The 15,515-nt window shown below is 43.7% G+C and overlaps 1 protein-coding gene across 8 annotated transcripts in view; it reads left to right on the top strand.

Annotated features, from left to right (window-relative positions):
- LOC148027752 (pentatricopeptide repeat-containing protein At2g33680-like) overlaps nucleotides 1–15,515 on the top strand; it is a 52,515-nt gene that overhangs the window by 2,726 nt on the left and 34,274 nt on the right. For 5 of the 8 annotated variants that reach the window (XM_087689457.1, XM_087689458.1, XM_087689459.1 and 2 more), the window contains exon 2: nucleotides 189–323. The gene's annotated coding sequence lies outside the window, so the exon portion shown is untranslated. Of the gene's footprint in view, nucleotides 1–188; nucleotides 324–433; nucleotides 1,984–15,515 lie in introns of those variants that run through there. The other 3 variants (XM_087689460.1, XM_087689453.1, XM_087689456.1) reach the window with 2 other exon arrangements.

Below are 15,515 nucleotides of genomic sequence, written 5' to 3'. Positions count from 1 at the left end.
CATTCTTTTGTTGTTGCCAAGACTGCACACCTGTTGTTTTTCTCTATCAGTGCTCTGAGAGGAGCAAACAAACACAAGAACTTGTGTCAAATTCAGCTTAGTGTTTGCAGTTTAAACTACAAGTTTAGTCTGTTTATCTAATTTTACCAATCTTCACCATCTCAAGCTGTCTCTCCTTAACTATACAGGTGTCAAGGCTTCATTTGGGAACTTCTTCAGGATCTTCAATCTTGGCGATGGATAAGACCAGAACCATTGGAAGCCCTGATTTCAATACTGATTGCTTTTGGCTGGCATTTTATAAGGCTCCTTCATTGTTTGAGGTATGGGTCCACATGCTTTTATTTCATCAACTGGTTTTCTTTTTACTCTTATGTGGTCCTTTATATCATAATAGTGCAATCTGCTCTAAGAAAAGCCCTAATTTTGGTAGATCTGCTAGAATCCTTGCTGAAAAATGGAGCACAACAATTGAAGAGGAACGAAATGTGCAGATACACTCTTGCACAATAGGGCGAAATGGAAAGTGAAGGAACTTGTACTAGCTGAAGTGAAGTTGTGCCTCCACATCAGTTGAAATGGTGGTGTGCAAGTTGTCCACAAATTTAGAAACTATCTCATCTTCAGTAAGGGGAAAGGGATAAATCAATCAGAATTTGGTGAAGCTAGTGAAAAAAGTGTCCACATCCTCCTCTTGTCTTTGCCTAGACTCCCACTCCTTTTGTTGCTGTAATTTCTAGTTCATTTGAGTAAAGTGTTGAAGAATGGCTGAATACATCTCGGCCTAAGTGCTCATTTTATGTGATTTAGGATACGACTCCTACCATAGAGCTGCTCCATTTTGAATGCTCTTTTGAACACGAAGAATCTTAAATCCCTCTATTTGCCACATTGAGGCAAGGGCACTATCCATCTCCTTCGCCCAAGTGTAGACAAGTCTCCTCTCTTGCTTGCCATTGAACTTGGAATGATTAATTTCTTTGCCATCGTGGCTTGTTTCTTCTTGGTGAGAGACATGTGAAGGCTTCTTTAATGGTTAGGGAGACATGTAGAAGATGCTTGGAAATGCTTGGGCCCTTCGGGTGGTGTGAAGAAATATCCTAACACAGAAGCACAAATAACACCGTATGACAAAGCATAGATTGATAGAAGGAACACAGTTAGGGTTAGGGTAACTCAAAGACAATGAATACATAAAATGAATGAAATGATATGACTATTGAATATACAATGCTCATGCAGCAAACACACTATGTAGTGGATGAATATTCTACTTCCAACTCCTGTATCTCAAGGATTAGGGCAGGAGTAATGAGCTGGAGAGTGTTGTACTTCGAACGGATTCTGAATCACAGCAAGGTAGCCTTCGGATGTCGAACACTAGCAAATGCAACCAAGGAAATATAGATATGGTGTAGATGGCAGTGTAGGAGAGAGAAAGACTAAAAACGTAGGTGAAGAGAGAAAAAACTAAAAATGTAGGAAAATCCAGCAGTAGCAGTCAGCATGCTGAAGTTAGCTTCGAACAGTGTGTGGTAGGTCGGAAACAAGTGCCAAATTGCTGTGGACAGCAATGGCTAGCTTGGATTGCAATGTCCTCCGCGCCCGGGGTGTGGGCAGCGAGTTGAAATACATGAAATTTGCAAAAACGAGATTAGGGTTGAATGGAGGGCAATATACCTATTTATAGAAAGTTTGGACCCTCCCAAGTGGGTTTGTGCTTATGGGATACAGACACTCTTTAGGAACATATTTCTTTTTAAACAAATAAGATTTCTTCCTTAATTAAGCATATTTGGGATTGTTTAAGTGAAGCTAATGCATTTTTAGCTCAACACCCCCTATTAGGCCCAACATTGGTGCCACGAGAAGTAGACTAGCTAAGCCCTTAAAAAAATACAAATCTTTTACCCCAAGGCATCCCACCCTAAAGCAGCCAGAGCATTGGGCAAAGGGTGCTTGTCGGTTGCCCACCGGCCTACTAAGATTACAAAGGCGATGGTTATCTTACCAAGGGAGCCCAAGTTATCACCCTAGAGAGGCCAAGGCATCGGACAAAGGGTGCACGTTGGCTGCTCAGTGGCCTACCAAGTCTTGCAAAGGTGGATAGAATTAGCTATGGATTTGTTTTTTTTTTGGAGGGCTTTGTAGTTTTGATAGATTCAACATTAAGTGAGGGCTCCAAACGGGAGAGTGATAAGGGATGGTTAGACCTCAAGACCTTGACAAAACAAGCATACTATCCCTACCATTATTGGGTGTCGGTGAAAAAAAAAGGCTAAGGTATGGGTGACACAAATATAGCAAAGATGTGAAGCAAGCAAGACAAGCAAAGCAAGCAAGTAAGCTAGGGAGAATTGCCTTGGAAACAGCCATGTGTAATGCCACGAAATGATGGATCCAAAGTCGACTATCGAAAAGGGATAAATGTGCATAGATGCATGTTTACATGAACAGAATTTCAATGTATGGGGTAACGCAAAGAGCGATGTAAGATGTCATGCTCACATAAAATGCAATGTAATGGTGCCACTTAGATAGTGCTCTTGCAAGGGAATTGTTTACTTGCCGAAGTGTCCTTTTACAATCATATCATCCTGATAGTGCAGATGAAGTTATAAATGTTAATTAGTATAATACAAAATAATAAATGAATGAATGAATGTCTAAAAACTAATAAGTATTATCACTGTCACTATTAAGAGAAGTAGTTGCCTCTTCTTAGACTGGAAGGAAAAGCAAGAGGGAAGCACCCTCTCCCTGTCAATCTGAAGAAGTAGGGGAGAGTGTACCCAAGCCGATCTTAGATAAAAGATACTATAGAACTGGCCAGTTGACCGCTTTGGTCAAAATGTCTGCAAAATTGTCGATGAAGATACAAACTCTAGGCGGTTAGTGTATAGCTCAACGTGCTCTTTGGGAACGTGAAAGTAGACTCTGACATGATCGGATTGTCCACAAGGGTAATGGCACTTTGGTTGTAGTAGACAACAGTGGGAGAGCCACAAGGGAAGTGAAGTGCCGTGAGTAAGCTCCTTAGACAGATGGCCTCGGTGGTGCCATCGAAGAGAGCCCTATACTCAGTCTCGGTCGTGGAAGCAACCATTGTCTCTTGCTTACGGTTGGACCAAGAAATCAAAGCCGTGCTTAAGGTGAAGAGGTAGCTGCCATGGAAATTTTGGGTGTCAGGATCTCTTGGCCAATCAAAATCAGTGTGCAAACATAAAGCAAAACCATAAGTGAGGCCATTAAAATAAGTACAACATAAATAACGCAACACATGAAGACATGCAATCCAATGTGACATCCTGGGTGCTGTGAAATACTAATTGAGAATGCTGATTGAGTAAGCTAAGTCTGGTCTAGTATGAATTAACCATAGAAGTTTTCCTATTTTATCATCAGGCGTCTATGTGTATGTACAATATCCAAAGACTCTAATGTGGGGGATGACATGCCAAGAGTCTAAGAATGTCTCGTATAGGGTCTTTTGAGGAAGAGCCGTCGTCGGGCACTAGTTGAGAATGTACACCGTAGTGTTAGCAGTCTCAACCCAAAGGCGCTTAGGGAGCTCTGTTGCAAATAACATAGAGTGTGCCATTGTCATGACTGTTCGGTTTCGATGCTCTATAACTCCATTCTGAGAGGCAGAGTTGGTAGAAGTGACGTAACGAGAGATGCCATGTTGTTATAGAAACTCGAAAAACTTGTGGGAGATGAACTCACCACCACTATCACTCCTCATGCAACCAATATGACTACTTGTTTGGTTATGAACCTGTAGCACCCAAGCAGAGAAATATATGAAAGCATTGAACTTATGCTTGGGGAAGTATACCCACATGTATCTCGAATGATCATCCACTATAAAAAAGAAGTATAATGCGCTAGTGGATGTGGGCCCATGAAGATCAACATGAATCAATGTAAGAGGCGTCTCAACTCTATGTGTAGACTGCTAAGGAAATGGGGTACGGTGCTGCTTCCCAAGCTGACATGCTCTATAGACATCTCGAGCTAGCTTTAGGTGAGGAAGGCCCTTAACCATCTCACGGCAAGACAACTCATGAAAAGAGTCATAGCCAAGATGCCCTAGGTAGAAATACCAAAGACGCTCATTGTTCGTAGGCTCTCGAGATGTGGCTAATGCTTGGAAGCTATGGAACATGGAACCCTCGACTGTCGGCTCGGTAAAAAATTGGGTCATGTGGTATAGGCCATTAGATAGTGCTTCACTGCGAGCAATCACTAATTTAGTATGAGAGTCAAGGATCTCGACTATGGTTGTTGTAAAAAAAAACTACTTGCCCCAATTAGCAAAGTTGCTAACAGATAATCGGTTCACCCCAAGCTAAGGGACATAGTATACATTATCCAATGAAGCCAGATGTGGACCCTTGTAAGTGGCAAAACTGATGCAACCTTGAGCCTGGATCTTAACCGAGAAGTTGTTTCCTATGTGGACCCACGTGGCCGCAGGGGCTCGGGTACGGAAGATGTCCTCTATAGGAGTTATGTGATGTGTAGCTCCATTGTCCACAATCTTTTGAAGTCACATTTAACAATCAAGCAGATGCTTCGTATCTGTGTATATGCCTAAGATTAGGCATTTGATCCTATGGCTCAACATTGAAATATAGTTGAAAATTCCATGCTAAGCATTCCATTGCGTAAGTGAATAAATCTAAGACGATTTAATGCTATATACATCATTGTTAGATGAAGGACTATGCTTCTTATATGCCTTGATAGCTTTTATAAGATTCAAGGATATGCCTAAGATTAGCCATTTGATCCTATGGCTCAACATTGAAATATAGTTGAAAATTCCATGCTAAGAATTCCATTGAGTAAGTGAATAAATATAAGATGATTTAATGCTATATACATCATTGTTAAATGAAGGACTATGCTTCTTATATGCCTTGATAGCTTTTATAAGATTCGAGGATACTACTCTTTAAAGGCCAAAGACTATGACACTAGAACCCAATAGCTTTATATATTAGCTACTTAGAACAGCAATAACTACTCTCATATATGCAATAGCATACTTTAATCACACCATATCCGTAGATGCCTATTATCTATAGCGTATTAGGACTAAAAGGTAGAGCCCGAATGGAAGCAAAAAAACGGAAGCAAGAGCAAGGCAAGAGCTATGGTGGATGGAGCCAGAGAGTAAGAGAGAGACACCATTGTGGGAACTTCAATAGTCACAATGCACAATCGACCTGCCTTTATTCAATAGTCATTGAAAGGATAAAGAATAAAGTGACAATGATGGATGCCCGCCACTTGCAATGTACAGGTGTGCGGGTATAGTATACAATGAGTAAATGTAGGTGTTTAGACACATACACCTTAATTGCCCAACAATCTCCTACTTAAAAATGCGTGTATCTTAGTGAGGAGTAGAAGAAAAAAAAAAGTACATGTATATAGGGTACAATAGGATGAGAAAAGATGTCATCTTATCCTATGTCCATCAACCTCCTAAGGAAGACATATCATTCCACTAGGAGACTTTTAATGAGCATATTTATAAGATTTGTATTTGTAGGCATCTTGACAAGATCAATGGACTTGTCCTCTACCACCCCCTTGATGAAGTGATAGTGGACATGAATGTGCTTTGTATTTACATGGAAGATCGGATACATGCCAATTGAATGGTACTTATCAAATCAGAGTATTGTGTAGGGATCATAGGCATACCAAGATGTACAACCAAACGGCCTAACCATAGGGCTTGCTTGTAAGTCTCAATGGTTGCAATGTACTCAGCCTTGATACTAGACAAGGCCATGCATTTTTGTACCCTAGACATCCAAGAGATAGCACCTGTAATATAGGCAAAGATATATTGAAAGGTGGACATCCTATTGTCTGCATGTCTTGCATAATTAGAGTCAATATAATCCACAACTCTTGTATCCTAGCTGCCATAGCAAATGCACATATCTACTGTGTCTTTTAGGTATCTCATGATACCCTTAATGATATTCCAATGCCACCTGCCAAGTGTAGGGATATAACATGTCACAACTCCCACTATAAATGCTATGTCAAGTTGAGTGGCTATCATGGCATACATCAAATTGCTCACTATGGATGCATATGAAACCTTGGCCGTCTTGGCCCTCTCACCATGTGAATATGAATAATTTGCATGACTAACCTTCACATGAGAAGGTAAAGGATAGCCAATAGGCTTACTGTCCTAAATGTGAAACCACTGAAGTACTCTGTGCATATACTTCTTTTGAAACAAGTATAGAATTCCCTTAAAACGATTGTGCATACCAAGTATGTGTGAGGCATGCCCCATGTCCTTCATCTCAAAGCTCTTCTTAAGCTAAGTTTTTAGAGCATCTAGCTCATAATGAACACTCCTAGCTATAAGCACATCATCAACATAAAGCACTAAGATAATAAAACTACCATCACAGGCCCTCTTCCAAGAATTAGAATCACCTCTGTGCATAGCTTCCTTATCGGTAAGTGGCTCAACAGAGTTAGTCACCATGACATCACCATGACATAATCCATAAAGGGCTCATAGCGATCAAGAGGACATGAAGCTCTAACAGAGCATCTCAAAGTTGGGCCTATATAGCATGTTCTCTCTATCTAACAATATGATCTTGTACAATGAGTGGATCACGGGCCACTACATCATCCACTACTATAATAGGCTATCTCATTGGGGATGGCTATATAATAATAGAAAGCTCCTCTTGAAAGACCACCTTACATACCTCAACTACTTTTTAAGGTTGCTTATGTATCTTCTCCTCATGGAAAATCACATCGTGGTTATGGATAATCTTTTGAGCTTGTGGATCCCAAAGATGATAGTCTATCTTACCTACATCCCCATATCTAAGAAAGATGCATTTGACAAACTTGGGATCTAACTTGTTACACTTGTCTTCTTGGCCAAGTCCCAGAATAGGCCCTCGGCCCTCTTGTGTTCGGCCATTCGGCCCACCACCATTCGAACGCTTAGGACTCGACCCCTTGAATCAACCATTCAGCTCATCTTACTCGGGCACGTGAAAATTCGGCCCTCGGCCCAACCCCACTCGGACAAGCTGACATTCGGCCTGTCCGAACTCACCATTCAGACCTCAGCCCACCTGACTCGGCCCTCAGCTGTTCAGCCATTCAGCCCTCGGACAACCACATTTGGGCTGGCCAAATTTGACATTCGGACCAATTACATTTGGCCCTTGGCCATTCGAACGGGCCGAATCAGACATTTCGCCCTACAATTCGAACCTGTTGGGCCGAATTTGGATTTTTTCAAAATTTTTAACTTGTAGATTCTGAAATCGACATAGAGACTATATAGAGCTGAAAGCACATCATAGATCTATCACTAGGCTGAAATCTAGAGCAAGTAGTTCAAAACTTGGCTAGAACAGTCCTTGAAATCGTACATGGTGTTTACCGTAATGGCCATGCGGGTCGGGGGACTGCCCCCCCCGGACCTCCACAGAGGCCCCCTCTGCACCTCCCCCAAGTAGGTTGGAGAGAAAACACACACCGTGATAGGTCCTTCAAATTAGATCCTAGGGTCAAACTCACCGCAAAAAGAGAGCACTGTGTCGATGCTCTCATCAATGAAGGAGCTGATTTTAATATCTTGACCTATGAAGCATGGACCCTACTAGGCCAACTAGAGCTCACACTGACCAGTGCAACTCCTAATCCTTACGGGGGACACCCACAAGCACGTGACATTTTTGGGTTGCATTGTGTCTACAAATGACAAGAGTATGGGCTACTGTAAATGTAGTAAAATAGTCCCAAAACTGATCCTAAAGGGCAAGGAAAAGGATAGTAACAAATTGGGCTAGAGGTATCCACAAATTGCAATTCGAGAAGCTCAAGAATATCACAAATACATTTGGGAGCATAAGTGTCCATTGAAGCTTTGATACCCATAAATGAGTAAGCATGAAAGCTCAAAAGAAAATAACTAAAGCCAAATCACATCAAATGTAGCTCAAATCCAAGTGCCAAAGCATGTTGTAACCATATCCAGGCTCATACATTAATGTTAGGCATAATCATAGATATATAGTATACTTGAAATGTCATGTAAGCACAATGGGCATTTAAAGCATAGATCTCACTATTGTATGCTTGCTATCCAAAATGTTATGCCAACAATGAATCTCTTCAAAATTGAGAGAATCAAGCTCTAAATAATCCAAATAGTATTCCAAAACTTTACCATAATATCCAAGCACCAAAATAGTATCATTGAAGTACTAAATATGCATAATGGGACTCGCTATTTGCTGTCTACAAGATATACAATAGATTTATGCAACACAGTGAAGAAATGGCTAACCAAGAACACTTCTAATGATGCTTAGAAAAAAGCCACACAATGCCCAAATGATTACCAAGGTATTTGCCAAGTACAATGAGCTCCATGAGTTGTACAAAGGATGCAATGGATTAGGGAAACATGATAGTAGAGTGGGCGCAAATCATATTGCCTATGCTTGTCACTTTGCTAGTCCCACTACTCACTTCAGATCCTCAAGTAATTATTATTGAAGTCCCTTCAACTCCTAGACCAAGCCTTGACAAGAGGGAGCAAGCCGAAAGAAGAGAAATGAGCAATGCATATTTTGGGGTGAAGAAGCCATGGTTGCCATGAAACCTTGAGTTGAAGCTTTGAATCTGAGTTGAAGCAAATAAAGAAGAAGCTCCTCGAGTCTAGGCTCTAATACTAGTTGAAAGGTAGAGCATGAGAATAAGCACACAAGTGGAACCAAGAGCAAGGCAAGAGCTATGGCGGATGGAGCAAGAGAGCAAGAGAGAGAGATATCGTATGTGGGAACTCCAACAGTGACAATATGTGACCGGCCTTTCCTTATTTAATAGCCATTGAAAGAATAAAGAATAAAGTGATAGTGATGGGTACCCACTACTTGCAGTGTACAGATGTGTGGATATAGTATACATTGAGTAAATGTGGGCATTAGGCATATGCACCTTTACCCCAAACAAGAACTACTCTCACATACATTGGATAGTACACTTTAATCACATCAATCCATAAATGCCTTTTATCTATATGTACACTATAAATCCTTTAAAATCATATGGTTATGTAAGCATTAGGTGAAGCCCATATTGCCCTTTCTAGATGAGAGGAAAGCAATGGTGGAATTTGAGGTGGAAGCTATGGAGTGCAAGAGGTTTGAGAGAAAACACAAGCGAGTTTAGTGGATATAATGAATGGTATCTTTATTCTTTGTTATCTTCACTTATATATATTACTGTACAATTGGTACTTATATAGGGAGTGCTTGCTTGTCTATTGGCCATTGACCTTTGTGGGAGTATAAGAAGAAAGTGAAGATACTATTGAATGCTCATTAGTAATCTGCATAGAGTGCAATGTACTCAAAATATAAACTTTTCACGATAAAATCTATAGGGGTTATCATTTGTATGGGTCTTGACAATATTTATGCACAACCACCTCTTTCATAAAGTGATACATTATCCAAAATGCTTTTATCTTTTGCATAAAAGATAAGATTCCATGTCAATTGACTTTGGCTATCATAGTGCAATGTAGGTACATATCTTACAATACCTAAGTCTCCCACTAGATGAGTAAGCCATATAGCTTCTTTGCAAACCTTGGTTGGTTGTAATATACTCTTTTGAGTGTCATTGTGGTGGTAGGTAAAGTTGTACTTCGTTGCAATCAAGAGACCTAAGAGACTGTACCACCTGTGAAAGTGAAGATGTAACCTATAGTAGTCCTCCTAGAGTCTACACTCCTTGCAAAATTAGTATCTACATATCCAAGAACAGATGCATCCTTCCTTTTGAAGGATATGCATATAGATCTATTATTGTTTAAGTATGTAATGATACTCTTTATTGCCTCTATGGATGCTTGTTGATTGCTAGTGTTTCCCATATACCTACTAACAACTCCTATTATATCTAGGTAATGTTTAGACGTATAGTTTCAAATTAGTATCTACATATCCAAGAACAGATGCATCCTTCCTTTTGAAGGATATGCATATAGATCTATTATTGTTCAAGTATGTAATGATACTCTTTATTGCCTCTATGGATGCTTGTTGATTGCTAGTGTTTCCCATATACCTACTAACAACTCCTATTATATCTAGGTAATGTTTAGACATATAGTAACGATAGTGTACATGAAGATACCAACTATGGATGCATAAGGTACCTTGGACATTTCTGCCTTCTATTCATCTGACTTGGGTCTGTCCTCTTGGCTAAGTTTCAAATATGGAGACAATGAAACACTACTAGCCTTCACCCTCTCCATGTTCACATGCTCCAATGCCTTCCCAATATATTCCTTCTGAAACAAATAGAGTATATTTTTGTCTTGATCTTACATAATACACATGCCAAGAATGTGACCAATGTTTTCCAAGTCCTTCATATCAAATGCTTTGTGCAACCTTTTTTTTAAAGCATCCACATCCATAATGGATTTGTTAGTAATCAACATATCATTCACATCCATAATGGATTTGTTAGTAATGAGCATGTCATCCACATAAAGGATCATGTTCATAAGGTTGCCATTCCTAGCCTTGCTAGTATACAGGAAGCAATCCGTCTTACTTCTAGTGTCCCTTTGAGACTACATAAACACATTGAAATTATGATACCATTCCATGGGAGCCTCTTTCAAACCACATAAGCTCCTATGTAGCTTATACATTTGAATGCTCCTGTGAGAGTGCGCAACGGAAGAGGAAATACGAACACGGAGGGAGAGAGAGAGAGAAAGCAGAAAATAAGGAAGAGAAATCTGCACTGACTGAAATGAATGCTGAATACACTGAAATGGACTGATCAGTCCCTGCACGCAGCCCACAGCGTCAAGTGAGGGCACCAGATCAGGCTGATGACGATGGCAGCACCACCACGGGGGAGAAGGAGTGTCGGAATCTGCAAGAAGACAACTGACCAAGTGGGGAGGGGGGCTGCCAATATATAGGCAACGGACAAACCCTAACCCTAACCCTAAAATGGGCGCAAACCCTAAAAGTGCCCTAAAATGGGCGCCCCACAACAGTGACCAAAAAAGTGGACGGGCAGCCAGTGGCTGCCCACTAAAAGAGGCCAAAAAGAAATACACAACCTAAGACAGCCAGTCAAGAGTGACTAGCCTTCCCCATCATAACACATGACAAACATGTCAGAGCTCCTAATGTCCTCGTCTGACTCAGACTGAGGCTCACAGGCAGGAGATGACAAGGCATGACAAACATGACTGCTAACACCCCCTCTCAGATCCTGGATGTGGCTGAAGGCCAAGGGAGAAACGGATCCTGGGGTGGCAAGCGGAATGCCAAGGTCGATGAAGTCCGTCGATGTAGATTGCCGCTGAAGGAGCTCCTCACGATCCTGGAAAGCCCCCTCTTCCGTTGCGCACTCTCACATGGTATCATCGCCAAACTGAGAGCACGGAGGTCTTCATCGACTGGAGAGAGACCACACCTATCATCTGTTGCTGCCCCCCTTCTCTCCAACAGCCAGGCGGCCCCTCCAGGTGGTCTGAATATTTGCGTTTGCATAGGTGGTCTGAATATTTGCGTTTGCTGCATCAGCCCCTTCCAGAGGCTGCCACGTCATCAACCAGCCCTGTCTCCTTGCGTTTTCAGCTGGGCGGCCTTCTCTTCAGCTGGGCGACTCCCCTACAGGCTGCGTTTTGCATCCAAGGTGGTCGTTCTCCCTCTTGGCGGCTCATCTCCAGCTGGCGCTTCTCTTCTTGGCTGCATTTTGGTGCCTGGCAACTTTCCCTCCAGATTTTGTGCCCTACACAGCTGCGTTTTCACCTTCTGGTGCTAGGCGACCTGATTTCCTGGAGTTTGGTGATTCTTCTAGTGGTTGGTGACCCTTCTGGTGGTCATTCTTCGGCATCGGCACAGTTTTCTTTGGTGTTTGGTATTTTGCAGATTGGAAGATGTCTTCTCATCAGTTTACAGGCTTTGATGACTCAGATGATGAGCTTTTGTCTCGACATTCATCTGAACGGAGGCGTGATTTCTATCGCGAGGATCGTCATACGGAGTCTATTCCTCGTTCTCGTCCCCCTTCTATTCATGTATCTCGGCGATCCCCTTCCAGTGGGCCGACGATGCAGCCTTTGGTACCCCCCTGTACAGGTACCCGTACTTCCTCAGCTGCCCAAAGAGGACCGGTTGGATGGCTCCAACTTTTCTCTATGGTCCTGCAAGGTGGAGTGTATTTTGGACTCCTTCGACCTTTGGGAGCTTATTTCTGTTCCTATTCCCCGGCCTATGGTGGATACCGCAGATGGGACATCTATGGATCGCGCAGCCTTATGGGATCAGCTCAATTCTAGAGCCCGATCTTTCCTCTTTCTGAGTTTGCAGGATTCTGTCCTTGTTCATGTTCACAGGTTGAAAACTGCAGCGGACGTGTGGAGAAAGCTCGCGTCTCTCTATCAACAGAAGACGTTTGCCCACCGGATATCTCTTTAAAAGAAGTTGCGGATGCTCGCTATTGATGATAGTCCTTCCATGAAGGACCACATCAACAGATTACAGGATATGAGGGATGAGCTTGCATCCCTCGGTCGGACGATATCTTCTGAAGATATGGCCATGATTCTCTTGACTCAGTTGCCATCGCCTCGGTTTGATGTCTTCTACACCAGCCTACTTACATCGAGGACCCGTGAGAAGCTTCTATGGGAGGAGCTATCCCCGCTTGTCTTGGAGCATGACGAGCAACTCAGAGAGGTCAGTGCTAGTGGATCCGACTCCACTAGAGCCTTTGTTGCAGGTTCGGGAGGACAGAAGAAGAAGAAGAAGTCAAAGGCTAAGAAGAAGGACAGTTCTTCAGGCTCTAACTCAGATTCAGAGAGACCGAAGTGCCCACACTGTGGGAAAGGGACACATCCAGAGGAGAAATGTTGGAAGAAGTACCCTCACCTCGTCCGGGAGCGAAGGGTGGATCTACATGGGAGCCTTCTTCTACCTCTACACCAGCTGTTACCCATGAGTCAGTGTTCCTTCATATCCATGCTTTGGAGGAGGATCCTTCTTCCATGGCTGCAGTGTCTTTTGCGCAGCCTTGGTTAGTGGACAGTGGTGCTTCGAGTCATATGACTCCCCGAGGTGATTTGTTACAGGATCTCCGTCCATCAGAGGGTTCAGTCACTGTTGGTGACATTTTATCGGTGCCTATTAGTGGTGTTGGCACATTGCCTTTGTTTACAGACCGACCTACGAGCTTCCTTTCATAGGCCCTACATGTTTCGGACTTGGGCCTTCCCCTCCTCTCAGTTTATGGCCTTACGAGGCTTGGCACACGAGTGATCTTCACCGAGCATGCCGTTGTTATTGAGGATTCTTCTACAGGAGCTGTCTTATCTACAGGTTGGTAGGAGAGCGGGCTTTACAGGCTCCATTCCCCTTCTTTCATGCAGGGTCCTCCGAGGCAGTCTATTGCTACACCCGTTCCCGCTTGTGCACCTTCTATTCCACAGGTTCCTTCCCATCCCCCACCTTCTCCTCCGGTGGTTCCCTCGTACCCTCCATCCCTTTCAGAGGGGGACGATCTCGGTGATGCGGCTGTGGATTCCCTAGCCCCTAGTGTTTTAGAGGGGGATTCCCAGGATCGTGAGGAGCTCCTTCAGCGGCAGTCTACTTCGACGGACTTCATCGACATTGGCATTCCTCTTGCCACCCCAGGATCTATTTCCTCTTCGGCCTTCAGCCACATCCAGGATTTGAGAGGGGGTGTTAGCAGTCATGTTTGTCATGCCTTGTCATCTCCTGCCTGTGAGCCTCAGTCTGAGTCAGACGAGGACATTAGGAGCTCTGACATGTCTGTCATGTGTTATGATGGGGGAGGCTAGTCACTCTTGACTGGCTATCCTAGGTTGTGTATTTCTTTTTGGCCTCTTTTAGTGGGCAGCCACTGGCTGCCCGGCCACCTTTTTGGTCACTGTTGTGGGGCGCCCATTTTAGGGCACTTTTAGGGTTTGCGCCCATTTTAGGGTTAGGGTTAGGGTTTGTCCGTTGCCTATATATTGGCAGCCCCCCTCCCCACTTGGTCACTTGTCTTCTTGCAGATTCCGACACTCCTTCTCCCCCGTGGTGGTGCTGCCATCATCATCAGCCTGATCTGGTGTCCTCACTGATGCTTCGGGCTGCGTGCAGGGACTGATCAGTCCATTTCAGTGTATTCAGCATTCATTTCAGTCAGTGCAGATTTCTCTTCCTTATTTTCTGCTTTCTCTCTCTCTCTCCCTCCGTGTTCGTATTTCCTCTTCCGCAGCGCACTCTCACATGGTATCATCGTCAAACTGAGAGCACGGAGGTCTTCATTGACTGGAGAGAGACCACACCTATCATCTGTTGCTGCCCCCCTTCTCTCCAACAGCCAGGCGGCCCCTCCAGGTGGTCTGAATATTTGCGTTTGCTGCATAGGTGGTCTGAATATTTGCGTTTGCTGCATTAGCCCCTTCCAGAGGCTGCCACGTCATCAACCAGCCCCTGTTTCCTTGCGTTTTCAGCTGGGCGGCCTTCTTTTCAGCTGGGCGACTCCACTACAGGCTGCGTTTTGCATCCAAGGTGGTCGTTTTCCCTCCTGGCGGCTTCTCTCCAGCTGGCGCTTCTCTTCTGGGCTGCGTTTTGGTGCCTGGCAACTTTCCCTCTGGATTTTCTGCCCTACACAGCTGCGTTTTCACCTTCTGGTGCTTGGCGACCTGATTTCCTGGAGTTTGGTGGTTCTTCTGGTGGTTGGTGATCCTTTTGGTGGTCATTCTTCGGCATCGGCACAGTTTTCTTTGGTGTTTGGTATTTTGCAGATTGGAAGATGTCTTATCATCAGTCTACAGGTTTTGATGATTCAGATGACGAGCTTTTGTCTCAACACTCATCTGAACGGAGGCGTGATTTCTATCGCGAGGATCGTCCTACGGAGTCTATTCCTCGTTCCCGTCCCCCTTCTATTCATGTATCTCGGTGAGCCCCTTCCAGTGGGCCGAAGATGCAACCTTTGGTACCCCTTGTACAGGTACCCGTACTTCCTCAGCTACCCAAAGAGGACCGGTTGGATGGCTCCAACTTTTCTCTATGGTCCTGCAAGGTGTAGTGTATCTTGGACTCCTTCGATCTTTGGGAGCTTGTTTCTGTTCCTACTCCCCGGCCTATGGTGGATCCCGCAGATGGGACATCTATGGATCGCGCAGCCTTATGGGATCGGCTCCATTCTAGAGCCCGATCTTTCCTCTTTCTGAGTCTGCAGGATTCTGTCCTTGTCCATGTTCACAGGTTGAAGACTGCAGCGGACGTGTGGCAGAAGCTAGCGTCTCTCTATCAGCAGAAGACGTTTGCCCACCGGATATCTCTTGAAAAGAAGTTGCGGATGCTCGCTATTGATGATAGTCCTTCCATGAAGGACCACATCAACAGATTACAAGATATAAGGGATGAGCTTGCATC

This window comes from Lygodium microphyllum, chromosome 12, assembly GCF_053477565.2.
Source record: "Lygodium microphyllum isolate KBCC chromosome 12, Lygodium_microphyllum_v1.1.10, whole genome shotgun sequence".
NCBI classification, from domain to species: domain Eukaryota; kingdom Viridiplantae; phylum Streptophyta; class Polypodiopsida; order Schizaeales; family Lygodiaceae; genus Lygodium; species Lygodium microphyllum.
The sequence above is the reverse complement of the archived record's forward strand: the minus strand, read 5'-3'. Positions and strand labels throughout refer to the sequence as shown.